Source organism: Schistocerca gregaria, unplaced genomic scaffold (genome assembly GCF_023897955.1).
Source record: "Schistocerca gregaria isolate iqSchGreg1 unplaced genomic scaffold, iqSchGreg1.2 ptg000169l, whole genome shotgun sequence".
NCBI classification, from domain to species: Eukaryota; Metazoa; Arthropoda; class Insecta; order Orthoptera; family Acrididae; genus Schistocerca; species Schistocerca gregaria.
The window spans coordinates 14,174,774-14,191,882 of NW_026061724.1; the positions used below are offsets into that span (position 1 = coordinate 14,174,774).

General features: G+C 26.5%; 2 long non-coding RNA genes across 2 annotated transcripts; one reads left to right on the plus strand and one right to left on the minus strand.

Annotated features, from left to right (window-relative positions):
* Nucleotides 1–855: 855 nt before the first annotated feature.
* LOC126302182 (uncharacterized) lies at nucleotides 856–17,046 on the minus strand. Its single transcript, XR_007553098.1, has 2 exons — nucleotides 16,515–17,046; nucleotides 856–1,472 (listed from the first exon to the last, which is right to left on the minus strand). It is a non-coding gene; the product is annotated as an uncharacterized LOC126302182 (long non-coding RNA).
* On the plus strand, nucleotides 1,469–17,109 carry LOC126302193 (uncharacterized). The gene is made up of 2 exons (XR_007553110.1): nucleotides 1,469–1,999; nucleotides 17,040–17,109. It is a non-coding gene; the product is annotated as an uncharacterized LOC126302193 (long non-coding RNA).

Sequence of the window (17,109 nt, forward strand, 5' to 3'; positions counted from 1 at the left end):
CAAGCTTAATAAAAAATGTAAAAGAATAAAAATCACCGCCCAAAAAAATTAAAGCCAATAACATTCTTATGAAGACAATTCTAGTATATTCAGCTAAAAAAATTAAAGTAAAACCACCCGCACCATACTCAATATTAAATCCTGAAACTAACTCAGATTCCCCTTCAGCAAAATCAAAAGGAGTACGATTAGTTTCAGCTAAGCAAGAAGCAAAACAAGCTAAAGCTAAAGGAAAAGAAATAACAATAAATCAACAATAAAGCTGATAGTTTATAAAATCAAACATATTAAAACTACCAATTAAAATAATTAAAGACAATAAAATTAAAGCTAAACTAACTTCATAAGAAATTGTTTGAGCAACAGAACGAAGAGAACCTAATAATGAATAATTTGAATTAGAAGATCAACCAGCAATTATAACAGTATAAACACCTAATCTAGTACAACATAAAAAAAATAAAAATCCATAAGAAAAAGAACACATATAAGTTAAATAAGGAAAAATTACTCAAACGGCTAAAGAAATCATTAAATTAAAAACAGGGGAAAAATAATAAAGTAGGTAATTAGATATAATAGGAATTGGCTGCTCCTTACAAATTAACTTAATAGCATCTCTAAATGGCTGAGGAATTCCAACAAAACCTACCTTATTTGGACCCTTTCGAATCTGAATATAACCTAAAACCTTACGCTCTAATAAAGTTAAAAAGGCAACACTAATTAAAACACAAATAACCAATAAAAGAAAATTCAAAATAAATATAAATAAATCATAAAGTATCAATACTATTTGTAGAAAAAATCTACATAAATGAATTCTAAATTCAACACATTAATCTGTCAAAATAGTAAATAAATTAATATTAATCAATATAACAAAAAATATTTTAACCATATGGTCCTTTCGTACTAATATGGATTAACAATCTTAGGATAGAAACCGACCTGGCTCACGCCGGTCTGAACTCAGATCATGTAAGAATTTAAAGGTCGAACAGACCTAATCATTGGGCTCCTGCACCCAAAATTTTTCTTAATCCAACATCGAGGTCGCAATCTGCTTTGTCGATATGAGCTCTCAAAAACAATTACGCTGTTATCCCTAAGGTAACTTAATCTTATGATCATAAATTATGGATCAAAATAACAAACATAAATAAATGATATAATAATGAAGAGTTTATCTATTCTTCATGTCACCCCAACAAAACATCATCATTAAATATAGAAAGACAAACAAAGAACTATATAAAAGTAAAATGTCAAGCTCTATAGGGTCTTCTCGTCCTAAAGAAGAATTTAAGCCATTTGACTCAAAAGTTAAATTCAAAAATTTATTAAGAGACAGTTGATTTCTCGTCAAGCCATTCATTCCAGCCACTAATTAAGAGACTAATGATTATGCTACCTTTGCACGGTCAAAATACCGCTGCTCTTTAAAAATACGCTCAGTGAGCAGGCCAGACCTCAAAATATAAACAAGAGGACATGTTTTTGATAAACAGGCGGAAATCTATTTTGCCTAGTTCCTTATAATAAGTTCACAAGGTAAAAATTTCATACAAATAAATATACTAATTCTATCATTATTACAAAAATTTTAAAATTAAATTAATAATCTTAATAAAAAACCTAAAATATTTATAAAATCAAAATAAAAAATAATGAACTAAAACGTAATCTTAAAGATAGCTGGTTTAAACCTTACTATTATATTTCTATAAAATAAATTATAGGTTATTAACTTCAAAGCTTATCCCTTAAAGAATAAATAAGTTAATATTTTTACTTAAAAAATTAAATAAAAACAAATAACTTTAAAAAATTAAATTTTTTCTTAAGAAACTAGATATCTTGGGAAACGATTAACATCTCATTTCTATAAATAATTTAATAATAATTATGATACATTAACTATAAATTATTTATAAATCAACCCAAATCGAGACAAGTAAAATAAATACTAAAATTTTGATACACCCTGATACAAAAGGTACAATAAATAAAATCTACTTAAAAAAATTAAAATAATATTTCATAAAACACTTACATTATCAATAAACTATAATTTAAAAAATCAATTCTATAAAATATACTAAGACAAAAATACAATAAAATTATTTATATTAAATAATTAAATAAACAAAAAATAAATATAATAAAATAAATAATCAAGATATCCTGATTTGCACAGAAAAATTTTCAGTGTAAATGAAACACTTTACTAATAACATTTCACCTTACAAATTTATATTTCAACCCTAATAATATAAACAACTGTTTTAACCAATAATATTCACTTGTATCAATCGTATAACCGCAGCTGCTGGCACGAATTATGCTGATACTAAATCAATTGCTAAATCCAAAATCACTTGATAATTAAATCAAATTACTGCAAAAAGAACATTTAGTCTAACAAAACTTACATAAAATACAAAGAAAAAGTGAATAAACAAGCAAGAATAAAACTTTTAAAAATAAAAAATAAGAAAATTTTAAATCTATTAATTCAGGAAAAAATAAAAGATTCAAATATTTAAAGAAAAAAAAAGAAAAAAACCACAAACATTAACAAAAAAAAAAAAGAAACGCCCCTATGTATGACCACAACAACTTCTCTATTATATATAATTAAAGATTAATATGGAACATGTATAGCAATAAATGTATTATATTCTTTCTTATTTAATCTTTCTTTTCACTAATAAATAAAGAAAGATTAAATAATATAATAAATATATTTTATATAATTATGTAATTTAATATAATATGTTATTAATATGAATTCTTTTTTTATATTAATTTTACTTTCATATATATTAGTTAAATAATCTAATTATAGATAATTTACATAATTATATTATTATAATTAATATAATTATTTATATTAATTATAATATTTTATATTTAAATAAATAATTTTATTTATTATATCCAATTATAATAATATTAAATATTAAATTACATATTATTATATATATTATATTATAATAACCTATTTTAAGCTAAAAACATAAGTAGCTATAATCCTAGGTAATTAATTGCATTAAAATAATCAATTGATAATGGTAAGATGAACTTATAATACTTTAATTTCAATTAAATGTAATATATTAATATAAATTATTTATTATATATATATATATATAAAAAATAAAATGAGCAGGATAAATTAATCCTAATTAAACAAAATAATACATAAAAGAATTTCAAAAAAAAACTTTCGATTTATATATTAAATAAATGAAGTGCCTGATTAAAGGGTTACCTTGATAGGGTAAATAAAGTAAATAAAATTACCTTCATTAAAATTACATAAGATAGAATTAAAGTACCTCCTTTAGTATCAAAAACTAACGTGCATCATACACCTTAATGTAAAAAGGTAAGCTAAACAAGCTAATGGGTTCATACCCCATTTATAGAGGTATCAATCCTCTCCTTTTTAATGACCAACAACTCTACAAAACTTCTCTTCCTATCAACATTAATGATAGGAACGATCCTGTCCATTTCATCAAATTCCTGATTTGGGGTTTGAATAGGACTTGAGATCAACTTACTTTCATTTATTCCGCTCCTAACAAGAAATAAAAATATAATAATAAATGAATCATCAATTAAATATTTTATTGTCCAAGCAATAGCATCGACAATATTATTATTTTCAATTTTGCTGATTCAAATAAAATATCCCATGGGATGGGAAACAGAATTTATCCCATCAATAATAATTAGATCTAGACTATTATTAAAGATTGGAGCTGCACCTTTCCATTTCTGATTTCCAGAAGTTATAGGAGCATCAAGATGAAATAATTGTTTAACATTAATAACATGACAAAAAATCGCCCCAATAATGGTCTTATCTTATTGTATTCAATTAAGAACTTTTATTTGAACAATTATTATCTTAAGAATTATTATTGGGGCAATAGGAGGTTTAAATCAAACATCCTTACGACAACTTTTAGCATATTCATCAATCAGACATCTAGGTTGAATAATTAGATCATTAACAGTCAGAGAAAACATCTGAGAACTATACTTCATTATTTACTCACTATTAAGATTAATTATAGTTTTATTATTTAAGCAAATAAATTTATTTTTCATAAATCAAATTTATTCAGCCAGAAATATAAAAACCGAAATTAAATTCATAATATTCTTATCTTTATTATCTTTAGGTGGACTACCACCATTCCTTGGATTCTTACCAAAATGAATTGTAATACAATCATTAATAGAAAACAATATAACAACTATTATAACTATTATAGTTGTATTAACTACAATTACACTCTACTACTATATACGTATTAGATTCTCAGCTCTAATTATATCATACACAGAAAATTCGTGATCTATAAAGATAAAGTCCCAAAAATCAAGAATCATTCTTCCTATAACAGTAATAATTTCAACAATAGGACTGATTTCAACATCAACCTTAATTTCATTATACTAAGGACTTAAGTTAATCAAACTAATAACCTTCAAAGTTATAATTAAAAGAATAATCTTTTAGGCCTTAGTAAAATTTTACACCTCTAGAATTGCAGTCTAGAATCATAATTGAATATAAGACCTAAATATGATAAGAGAGAAAACATCTCATAAGTAGATTTACAGTCTACCACCTAAAATTCAGCCATCTTACCGCAAAAATGATTATTCTCAACAAACCATAAGGACATTGGTACTTTATACTTCATATTTGGAGCATGAGCAGGAATAGTAGGAACATCAATAAGAATACTTATTCGTGCTGAACTTGGCCAACCCGGATCTCTAATTGGGGATGACCAGATTTATAATGTTATTATTACAGCTCACGCATTCGTAATAATTTTCTTTATAGTAATACCTATTATAATTGGTGGATTTGGTAATTGACTTGTTCCACTAATAATTGGTGCACCAGATATAGCATTTCCACGAATAAATAATATAAGTTTTTGATTACTACCACCTTCACTAACCCTTCTTCTTACATCTTCTATAGTAGATAATGGTGCTGGTACAGGATGAACAGTTTACCCTCCTCTAGCAGGAGCTATTGCACACGGGGGTGCATCTGTAGATCTAGCTATTTTTTCACTGCACTTAGCAGGTGTATCATCTATTCTTGGTGCAGTGAATTTCATTACAACAGCAATTAATATACGATCAGAAAGTATAACTTTAGATCAAACACCTTTATTTGTATGATCTGTAGCTATTACAGCATTACTTCTCCTTCTTTCACTTCCAGTTTTAGCAGGAGCTATTACTATATTATTAACAGATCGAAATTTAAATACATCATTCTTTGACCCTGCAGGAGGGGGTGACCCAATTCTATATCAACATCTATTTTGATTCTTTGGACACCCAGAAGTTTATATTTTAATTCTACCGGGGTTCGGAATTATTTCACATATTGTATGTCAAGAAAGAGGAAAAATTGAATCATTTGGAACATTAGGTATAATTTATGCTATACTATCAATTGGACTAATAGGATTTATTGTATGAGCACATCATATATTTACAGTAGGAATGGATGTTGACACACGAGCATATTTTACATCAGCAACAATAATTATTGCTGTACCTACAGGAATTAAGGTATTTAGATGATTAGCTACATTATATGGAACTAAATTCAAGTTCAATCCACCATTATTATGAGCTCTAGGATTTATTTTCCTATTTACAATTGGTGCATTAACAGGATTAGTATTAGCAAATTCATCACTTGATATTGTATTACATGATACATATTATGTAGTAGCCCACTTTCATTATGTATTATCTATAGGAGCAGTATTTGCAATTATAGGAGGTGTCATTCAATGATATCCACTATTTACAGGATTAACTATAAATAATACATGATTAAAAATCCAATTTACAATTATATTCATTGGAGTAAATTTAACATTCTTTCCTCAACACTTCCTAGGATTAGCAGGAATACCTCGACGATACTCTGACTACCCAGACGCATATACATCATGAAACGTAGTATCAAGAATTGGGTCTACAATTTCTATTGTAGGAATCATTATATTCTTTGTAATTATATGAGAAAGAATGATTACAAACCGAGCAATTATATTTAGAGCTAACATAAGAAGATCAACAGAATGACTACAAAATAACCGTCCTGCAGAACATAGTTACTCAGAATTACCATTAATCTCTAGATTCTAATATGGCAGATTAGTGCAGTAGATTTAAGCTCTACAAATAAAGGTTTGACCTTTTATTAGAAAATATTTATTAATGGCAACATGATCAAATTTATCTCTTCAAGATGGAGCTTCACCATTAATGGAGCAATTATCATTCTTTCATGATCATACTATGGTCGTATTATTATTAATTACAGTAATTGTAGGTTATGCCCTAAGTTATATATTATTTATTGCCTATACTAACCGTAATATACTTCATGGACATTTAATTGAAACAATCTGAACAGCTTTACCAGCAATTACATTAATTTTTATTGCCCTTCCATCATTACGACTATTATATTTACTTGATGATTCAGTAGATGCAATAATTACAATTAAAACCATTGGACGACAATGATATTGAAGATATGAATATTCAGACTTCATAGACGTAGAATTTGACACTTATATAACACCAGAACAAGACCTAGAAAATGATGGATTCCGACTACTAGATGTAGATAACCGAACAATCCTACCAATAAATACAGAAGTACGAGTATTAACAAGAGCATCAGATGTTCTACACTCATGAGCAGTTCCTGCATTAGGGGTTAAAATTGATGCAACGCCTGGTCGGTTAAATCAAGGAACATTCACAATAAATCGACCTGGATTATTCTTTGGACAATGCTCAGAAATCTGTGGAGCAAACCACAGATTTATACCAATTGTAATTGAAAGAACTTCAGTAAATTTATTTATTAAGTGATTATCTAAGATAATTTAAGGAGTTAGTTAAAATAAATAACATTAGAGTGTCAATCTAAAGTAACTAAAAAAAATTAGTACACCTTGAAATTCATCAGATGACTGAAAGTAAGTAATGGTCTCTTAAACCAAATAATAGTAAATTAACGACTACTTCTGATGGGGAAATTATATCCAAATCCCTCAAATATCTCCTCTTATATGATTCTCACTATTCATTATATTTTCAGCTACATTAATCTTGTTTAATCAAATAAACTTCTTCTCATTTAAACCTAACCTTATTAAAAGAGCAGAAAAAGGAACAATTGAAATAAAAAACTTAAATTGAAAATGATAACAAATCTATTCTCAACATTTGACCCATCAACTAACATCTTTAATTTATCATTAAATTGAACTAGAACATTTCTAGGACTATTATTAATCCCATCACTATTTTGACTTACACCATCACGAATTAACATTATCTGAAATAAACTAAATTTAACCTTACATAATGAATTTAAAACACTTCTTGGACCAAAATCATTTAATGGAACAACATTCATTTTCATCTCAATTTTTATTATAATATTATTTAACAATTTCATAGGATTATTCCCTTATATTTTTACTAGAACAAGACATTTAGCATTAACATTTGCAATTGCCCTACCTATATGGCTAAGATTTATATTATTTGGATGAATTAACCATACTAATCATATATTTACACACCTTGTACCACAAGGTACACCGCCTGCATTAATATCATTTATAGTACTAATTGAAACAATTAGTAATGTTATTCGACCAGGTACATTAGCAGTATGGTTGGCAGCAAATATAATTGCAGGACACTTATTATTAACCTTATTAGGAAACACAGGACCATCTATAGCAATAAACTTAATCTCATTACTAATTATTGGACAAATACTTCTATTAATTCTAGAATCAGCAGTAGCAATAATTCAAGCCTATGTTTTCTCAATTCTAAGAACTCTATATTCTAGAGAAGTATATTAAACCAATGTTAACAACTCACTCAAACCACCCATTCCACTTAGTAGACTATAGACCTTGACCATTAACAGGAGCAATTGGAGCAATAGTCCTAGTATCAGGAGTAGCAAAATGATTCCACCTATTTAATATTAACTTATTCATAATTGGATTTGGAATTACCCTACTAACTATAATTCAATGATGACGAGATGTAGTATGAGAAGGAACATATCAAGGATTACATACAGGATTTGTATCAATTGGATTACGATGAGGAATAATTTTATTTATTGCATCAGAGGTATTATTTTTCGTTTCTTTTTTTTGAGCATTCTTTAGAAGAAGATTAGCACCAACAATTGAACTAGGAATACTATGACCTCCAATAGGAATTCAACCCTTTAACCCTATACAAATTCCATTACTTAATACAGCTATTCTTTTAGCATCAGGAGTAACAGTAACATGAGCACATCATAGTTTAATGGAATCTAATCATACTCAAGCACTACAAGGATTATTCTTCACAGTGTTATTAGGACTATACTTTACAATACTTCAAGCATATGAATATTGAGAAGCACCTTTTACCATTGCAGATGCAGTTTATGGATCAACATTCTTTGTTGCAACAGGATTCCATGGTTTACACGTAATTATTGGAACAATCTTTTTATCAACATGTCTACTTCGACACTCAATAAATCAATTTTCACCAAGACATCACTTTGGATTTGAAGCAGCAGCATGATACTGACACTTCGTAGACGTAGTATGATTATTCTTATATATCTCTATTTATTGATGTGGTAGATAATTGTTTTTCTAGTATAAATAGTACATTTGACTTCCAATCAGAAAGCTTGATATAAATCAAGAAAAACAATTCTAATTCTATCAACAAGAGTTTTCATTAGATTTATTATTCCAATAATTGTTATAATCCTGGCAACAACACTATCAAAAAAATTAATTAATGATCGAGAAAAAAGATCACCATTTGAATGTGGGTTTGATCCAAAAAGATCAGCACGAATACCATTCTCAATACGATTCTTCCTAATCGCAGTAATCTTGTAGAAAAATGGCACTAATTCTACCAATTGTAATTATTTTTAAAACTTCAGACATTATAATCTGAACAGTATCAACAATATTTTTTATTCTAGTTCTATTAGGAGGACTATACCATGAATGAAACCAAGGAGCATTACAATGAGCAGAATAAAGGGTTGTAGTTAAATATAACATTTGGGTTGCATTCAAAAAGTATTGATATTATCAATCAACCTTAAATAGAATAAGAAGCGAAATATTGCAGTCAGTTTCGACCTGGAAGATTGGTATGTACTACCCTTATTCTTATTAATTGAAGCCAAAAAGAGGCGTATTACTGTTAATAATATAATTGAACTATAATAGTTCCAATTAAGGAAATGTAAAGCCAATATGAAAGCTGCTAACTTTTTATATTAGCAGTTAAACTCCGTTAACATTTCTAAAATTTATATAGTTTAAATAAAACATTACATTTTCACTGTAAAAATAATATATCTATATTTATAAATACTTAAAAGTAAAAATACTTCCTTAACATCTTCAGTGTCACGCTCTAATTATAAGCTATTTAAGTAAACGAAAAACAATATTACCAAAATAAATATTCAAAAAATAAAAGTTAAAAGATAAATCTTGAAATTAGAATCATATCAACCTTGAATATAACCAATTAAATAAATAAATAATCTATATAAACCTTGACCACCAAGTAATTCACCTCAACCATAATCAAATGACTTAGATGAATAATAACCTATTTTTAAAGGAATATATCTAATAAACTTAGTTGAAAGAAAAGGTATAAATCATATAGAACCAGCAAATCTAACAAAAGAAAGTATACTTAAAGAAAATAAATTATGAGAAAAATCAAAATTAGAAATAAGATAACCTAAATAAGCACCTAAAATAACAACTGTAATAGTTAAAAACTTTAAATAATAAGGTAAAGCAATCACATGAGGAATAGGAAAAATTAATCAAGATAAAAGACTACCACCAAAAACAGCAACAAACAATAGACCAATTATTCCAAATGAAATATAATAACCCTTATCATCAAAAGAAAATCTAGAATAAAAATTATTATCACCAGATATTGAATAATAAAACAAACGAAAAGAATAAGAAGCAGTTAAACCAGTAGAAAAAAAATAAAGAAAAAAAATTAAACAATTAATTCATCTTAAACAAACCATCTCAAGAATTAAATCCTTTGAATAAAATCCCGCTAAAAAAGGTATTCCACACAAAGATAAACTAGAAACATTAAAACAAACTGAAGTTAAAGGTATGAAATTAACAATTGATCCTATAAAACGAATATCCTGAGAATCCTTCAAATTATGAATTATTGAACCTGCACATATAAATAATAATGCCTTAAATAAAGCATGAGCCAATAAATGAAAAAATGCAAGCTTTGGATAACCTATAGCCAAAATTCTTATTATTAAACCAAGTTGTCTTAAAGTAGAAAGAGCAATAATCTTCTTTAAATCAAACTCAAAATTAGCGCCCAATCCAGCCATAAATATAGTTATACAACCAATTAAAAGTAAAAATCAACCACAATTATAAGTATCCAATATTGGTCTAAAACGAATTAATAAATAAACACCAGCAGTAACAAGAGTAGAAGAATGAACTAAAGCAGAAACAGGAGTAGGAGCTGCTATAGCAGCAGGAAGTCATGAAGAGAAAGGAATCTGAGCTCTCTTAGTTATAGCTGCTAAAACAATTAATATAGTAATGAGCTTTATTTCAAAAGAATTAGAAATAAAATCATAATAATAAATATAATTTCAACCACCAAAATTTAACATTCATGCAATAGAAATTAAAATAGCAACATCACCAATACGATTAGAAAGTGCAGTTAATATACCAGCACTATAAGATTTTACATTTTGATAATAAATAACTAAACAATAAGAAACTAAACCTAAACCATCTCAACCTAATAAAATTCTAATTAAATTAGGACTAATAATTAAAAAACCTATAGAAAGAATAAATATTAAAACAATAATAATAAAACGATTTATATTCTTTTCACCAGATATATAATCCTCTCTATAATAAATAACCAAAGAAGAAATATATATAACAAAAGATATAAAAATAAGAGATATTCAATCCAAAATTAAAGTTATAACAACTATAGAACCATTTAAATTGAAAAGCTCTCACTCAACAAAAACTCTATAATCAATTATTAAATAATAAATACCTAAAATAAAAATTATAGTTCTCGAAATAAACAAAGAAAAAAAACTCAAAGAACAAATAGAAAATAAATTCACGGCCTAAGATGAAAAACTTCATATCATTGATTCCACAAAACAATATTTTTAATTAAAATACTTAAGCAAACTAAACAAAGAAATATTCACCCTTTAAACAGAGAATATTTAAAGGCAATCAATGTAAAAGTAAAAGATGATATTCACGAAAATAACCAAGAGAACAAGTATAAACACCAGAATAATAATTCCCATGCTGAGAATAAGAATATATATACAAAGTATAAACAGCTCTAAAAAAAGATAAAAAAATCAAAGCAAAGAATCTAAAAGAAGATCAAGATATAATTCTATTTAATAATCTAATTTCACCTACCAAATTTAAAGAAGGAGGAGCAGCCATATTTGATGATCTTAAAAGAAATCATCATAAAGCCATTCTTGGCATCAAATTAATTATACCCTTGTTAATTAATAATCTTCGTCTACCTAAACGTTCATAAATAATATTAGATAAACAAAATAAACCAGAAGAACATAAACCATGACCAACCATTAGAGAAAGAGAACCTACACAACCTCATCAATTCATAGTCATCAATCCACCAATAACCATTCTTATATGAGCAACAGAAGAATATGCAATTAAAGACTTTAAATCAACCTGACGAAAACAAATAAATCTTACAATAACACCCCCAGATAAACCTAAAGACAATCAAAAATAATTAAACTTTAAACCCAAATAAGAAATAACCTTTATAACACGAAAAATACCATAACCACCTAACTTTAATAAAACACCAGCAAGAATTATTCTACCTGAAATAGGGGCCTCTACATGAGCCTTAGGAAGTCATAAATGAACCAAAAACATAGGTATCTTAACTAAAAAAGCCAAAATTATAAATACATAAAACATAAAACAACAAGAACCAAAATCAACCAATAAAGGAAAATATAAAGTATTAGAAAAATCATAAACCTTAAATAAAACTAATAATAAAGGTAATCTAGCAACCAAAGTATACAAATTTAAATAAACACCAGCCTGCAAACGCTCAGGTTGATAACCCCAACCCAAAATTAAAAGTAAAGTAGGAACTAATCTAGCCTCAAAAAAAAATATAAAAAGAAAGAAGACTTAATCTAGCAAATGAACAATAAAGCATAATTATTAAAATCAAAACCATAAAAACAAAAAAATTAGAATGATATGAACTTAAATAAACTGAACCTCTAGCAGTGATTATTAAAGAACAAATCCAAAAACTAAGTAAAATTAAACTAAAAGAAAAATAATCAATACCAAAATAATATCTAATTATATTCAAATCAGCATATGAATAAACACAAATTATAAAAACAAAACCCGACAGAAACATTAAAGAATGAACCAACCATCAACAATTATTTAATAAACAAAGAGGGATCAAAAAAATAGTTATAAATAAATACTTTAACATAAAGATAAACCAAAAGAATTAAAAAAATCATTACCATGAGAACGAATTATTGAAACTAAAATAGAAAGACCTAAAGCACCCTCACAAACAGAAAAAACTAAAAAATAACAGGAAAAAAATAATCATAATCAAACTCAATAAGAAAAACAATAACTAACATAAATAAAGAAAGAACAATATATTCTAATCTCAAAAGAACCATTAATAAATGTTTACGTTTAGAAGAAAAAACATAAACACCAGCAAAATAAATCAATAAAGAAGTAAAAATAGAGAATATAAACATTAGTTTTAATAGTTTAAAAAAAACGCCGGTCTTGTAAACCGGAAATAAGTCCAGCCCCCACTTTTAAAACTTCAGAGGTGGAAAAGCTTCCATCATCGGTCCCCAAAACCGGTATTTTAAATAAACTAACCCCTGAAATGATCAAAATAATAATTATATCATTATCAAATGTAATAAATATTAATTTTATTAAATTAAGACACCCAATATCAATAATGCTTTTTATTATCCTTCAAACCTTTCTAGTTGGATTAATAACAGGAACAATAATAGAAAGATATTGATTATCATATATTTTATTTTTAACATTTCTTGGTGGTATACTAGTATTATTTATTTACATTACAAGAATTGCATCAAACGAAATATTTCAGCCTAAATCAATCACTATAATTATTACATTAATAATGTGAGTATTTATCATATTAATATTAATTATTCTAGATATATCTATATTTATAGACTTTTTCAAAAACACCGAAACTATAAATACTGATAATTCAATCAATTATCAAGAAATAACAATATCTTTAGAAAAATTATATAATAGACCAACATTCATTATTACAATAATAATAATAATTTATTTATTTTTAGCACTACTAGCAGTTGTTAAAATCACCAATATTAATCAGGGACCTATTCGTAAAATAAGATAATTACTAATGAATAAACCCTTACGATTAAGACATCCTTTAATTAAAATTATTAATAACTCTTTAATTGACTTACCTGCCCCAACAAATATTTCATTTTGATGAAATTTTGGATCCCTATTAGGGTTATGTTTGGTAATTCAAATCGTAACTGGACTATTTTTAGCTATACATTATACATCAAATATTGAAATAGCATTCAGTAGTGTAGTACACATCTGCCGAGACGTAAATAATGGTTGAATTATCCGAACCTTACACGCAAATGGAGCATCTATATTTTTTATTTGTATTTACTTACATGTAGGACGGGGAATTTACTATGGATCTTATATATATATACATACCTGAATAATTGGTACAGTGATTTTATTTTTAGTTATAGCAACTGCATTTATAGGATATGTCTTACCCTGAGGCCAAATATCTTTTTGAGGTGCAACAGTAATTACTAATTTATTATCAGCAATCCCATACTTAGGAACAGATTTAGTCCAATGAGTATGAGGAGGATTCGCTGTTGATAATGCAACATTAAATCGATTCTTCACATTCCATTTTGTATTACCATTTATTATTGCTGCTATAGCAGCAATTCATTTATTTTTTCTTCACCAAACAGGATCTAATAATCCTCTTGGACTAAATGGAGATATTGAAAAAATTCCATTCCATCCATACTTTACCTTTAAGGATTCTATTACATTTGTAATAATAACATCATTATTAATTATACTATGTTTAATTAATCCTTACCTATTAGGAGATCCAGATAACTTTGTACCTGCCAACCCATTAGTAACACCAGTTCACATTCAACCAGAATGATATTTCCTATTTGCATATGCAATTCTACGATCTATCCCTAATAAGTTAGGAGGTGTTATTGCATTATTTTTATCAATTAGAATCTTAATAATTTTACCATTTTATAATAAAACACCATTCCGAGGCATTCAATTTTACCCTATTAATCAAATTTTATTCTGAATTATAGTAGTTGTTGTATGCTTACTAACGTGAATTGGTAAACGACCTGTTGAAGAACCTTATATTATAACAGGTCAAATCTTAACAATTATTTACTTCACATATTTCTTAATTAATGTCCATGTCGCAAACGCATGAGATAAATTAATTAAGGAATAAAGTTAATTAGCTTAGGAAAAGCATATGTTTTGAAAACATAAAATTAGAAGTTTAACTCTTCTATTAACTTTTCTCAAAAAATTTCACTAAACAAATGAGATAAATAAAATCTTTAAACCAACAAAGAAAATAAAAAAATTCAAAGATAAAGGTAAAAAACTTTTTCAAGCTAAGTACATTAATTTATCATAACGGAACCGTGGTAATGTTCCACGAACCCAAATAAAACCAAAAGATATAATAGCAAGCTTAATAAAAAATATAAAAGAATAAAAATCACCGCCCAAAAAAATTAAAGCCAATAACATTCTTATGAAGACAATTCTAGTATATTCAGCTAAAAAAATTAAAGTAAAACCATCCGCACCATACTCAATATTAAATCCTGAAACTAACTCAGATTCCCCTTCAGCAAAATCAAAAGGAGTACGATTAGTTTCAGCTAAGCAAGAAGCAAAACAAGCTAAAGCTAAAGGAAAAGAAATAATAATAAATCAACAATAAAGCTGATAGTTTATAAAATCAAACATATTAAAACTACCAATTAAAATAATTAAAGACAATAAAATTAAAGCTAAACTAACTTCATAAGAAATTGTTTGAGCAACAGAACGAAGAGAACCTAATAATGAATAATTTGAATTAGAAGATCAACCAGCAATTATAACAGTATAAACACCTAATCTAGTACAACATAAAAAAAATAAAAATCCATAAGAAAAAGAACACATATAAGTTAAATAAGGAAAAATTACTCAAACGGCTAAAGAAATCATTAAATTAAAAACAGGGGAAAAATAATAAAGTAGGTAATTAGATATATAGGAATTGGCTGCTCCTTACAAATTAACTTAATAGCATCTCTAAATGGCTGAGGAATTCCAACAAAACCTACCTTATTTGGACCCTTTCGAATCTGAATATAACCTAAAACCTTACGCTCTAATAAAGTTAAAAAGGCAACACTAATTAAAACACAAATAACCAATAAAAGAAAATTCAAAATAAATATAAATAAATCATAAAGTATCAATACTATTTGTAGAAAAAATCTACATAAATGAATTCTAAATTCAACACATTAATCTGTCAAAATAGTAAATAAATTAATATTAATCAATATAACAAAAAATATTTTAACCATATGGTCCTTTCGTACTAATATGGATTAACAATCTTAGGATAGAAACCGACCTGGCTCACGCCGGTCTGAACTCAGATCATGTAAGAATTTAAAGGTCGAACAGACCTAATCATTGGGCTCCTGCACCCAAAATTTTTCTTAATCCAACATCGTGGTCGCAATCTGCTTTGTCGATATGAGCTCTCAAAAACAATTACGCTGTTATCCCTAAGGTAACTTAATCTTATGATCATAAATTATGGATCAAAATAACAAACATAAATAAATGATATTATAATGAAGAGTTTATCTATTCTTCATGTCACCCCAACAAAACATCATCATTAAATATAGAAAGACAAACAAAAAACTATATAAAAGTAAAATGTCAAGCTCTATAGGGTCTTCTCGTCCTAAAGAAGAATTTAAGCCTTTAGACTCAAAAGTTAAATTCAAAAATTTATTAAGAGACAGTTGATTTCTCGTCAAGCCATTCATTCCAGCCACTAATTAAGAGACTAATGATTATGCTACCTTTGCACGGTCAAAATACCGCGGCTCTTTAAAAATACGCTCAGTGAGCAGGCCAGACCTCAAAATATAAACAAGAGGACATGTTTTTGATAAACAGGCGGAAATCAATTTTGCCTAGTTCCTTATAATAAGTTCACAAGGTAAAAATTTCATACAAATAAATATACTAATTCTATCATTATTACAAAAATTTTAAAATTAAATTAATAATCTTATAAAAAACCTAAAATATTTATAAAATCAAAATAAAAAATAATGAACTAAAACGTAATCTTAAAGATAGCTGGTTTAAACCTTACTATTATATTTCTATAAAATAAATTATAGGTTATTAACTTCAAAGCTTATCCCTTAAAGAATAAATAAGTTAATATTTTTACTTAAAAAATTAAATAAAAAGAATAACTTTAAAAAATTAAATTTTTTCTTAAGAAACTAGATATCTTGGGAAACGATTAACATCTCATTTCTATAAATAATTTAATAATAATTATGATACATTAACTATAAATTATTTATAAATCAACCCAAATCGAGACAAGTAAAATAAATACTAAAATTTTGATAAACCCTGATACAAAAGGTACAATAAATAAAATCTACTTAAAAAAATTTAAAATAATATTTCATAAAACACTTACATTACCAATAAA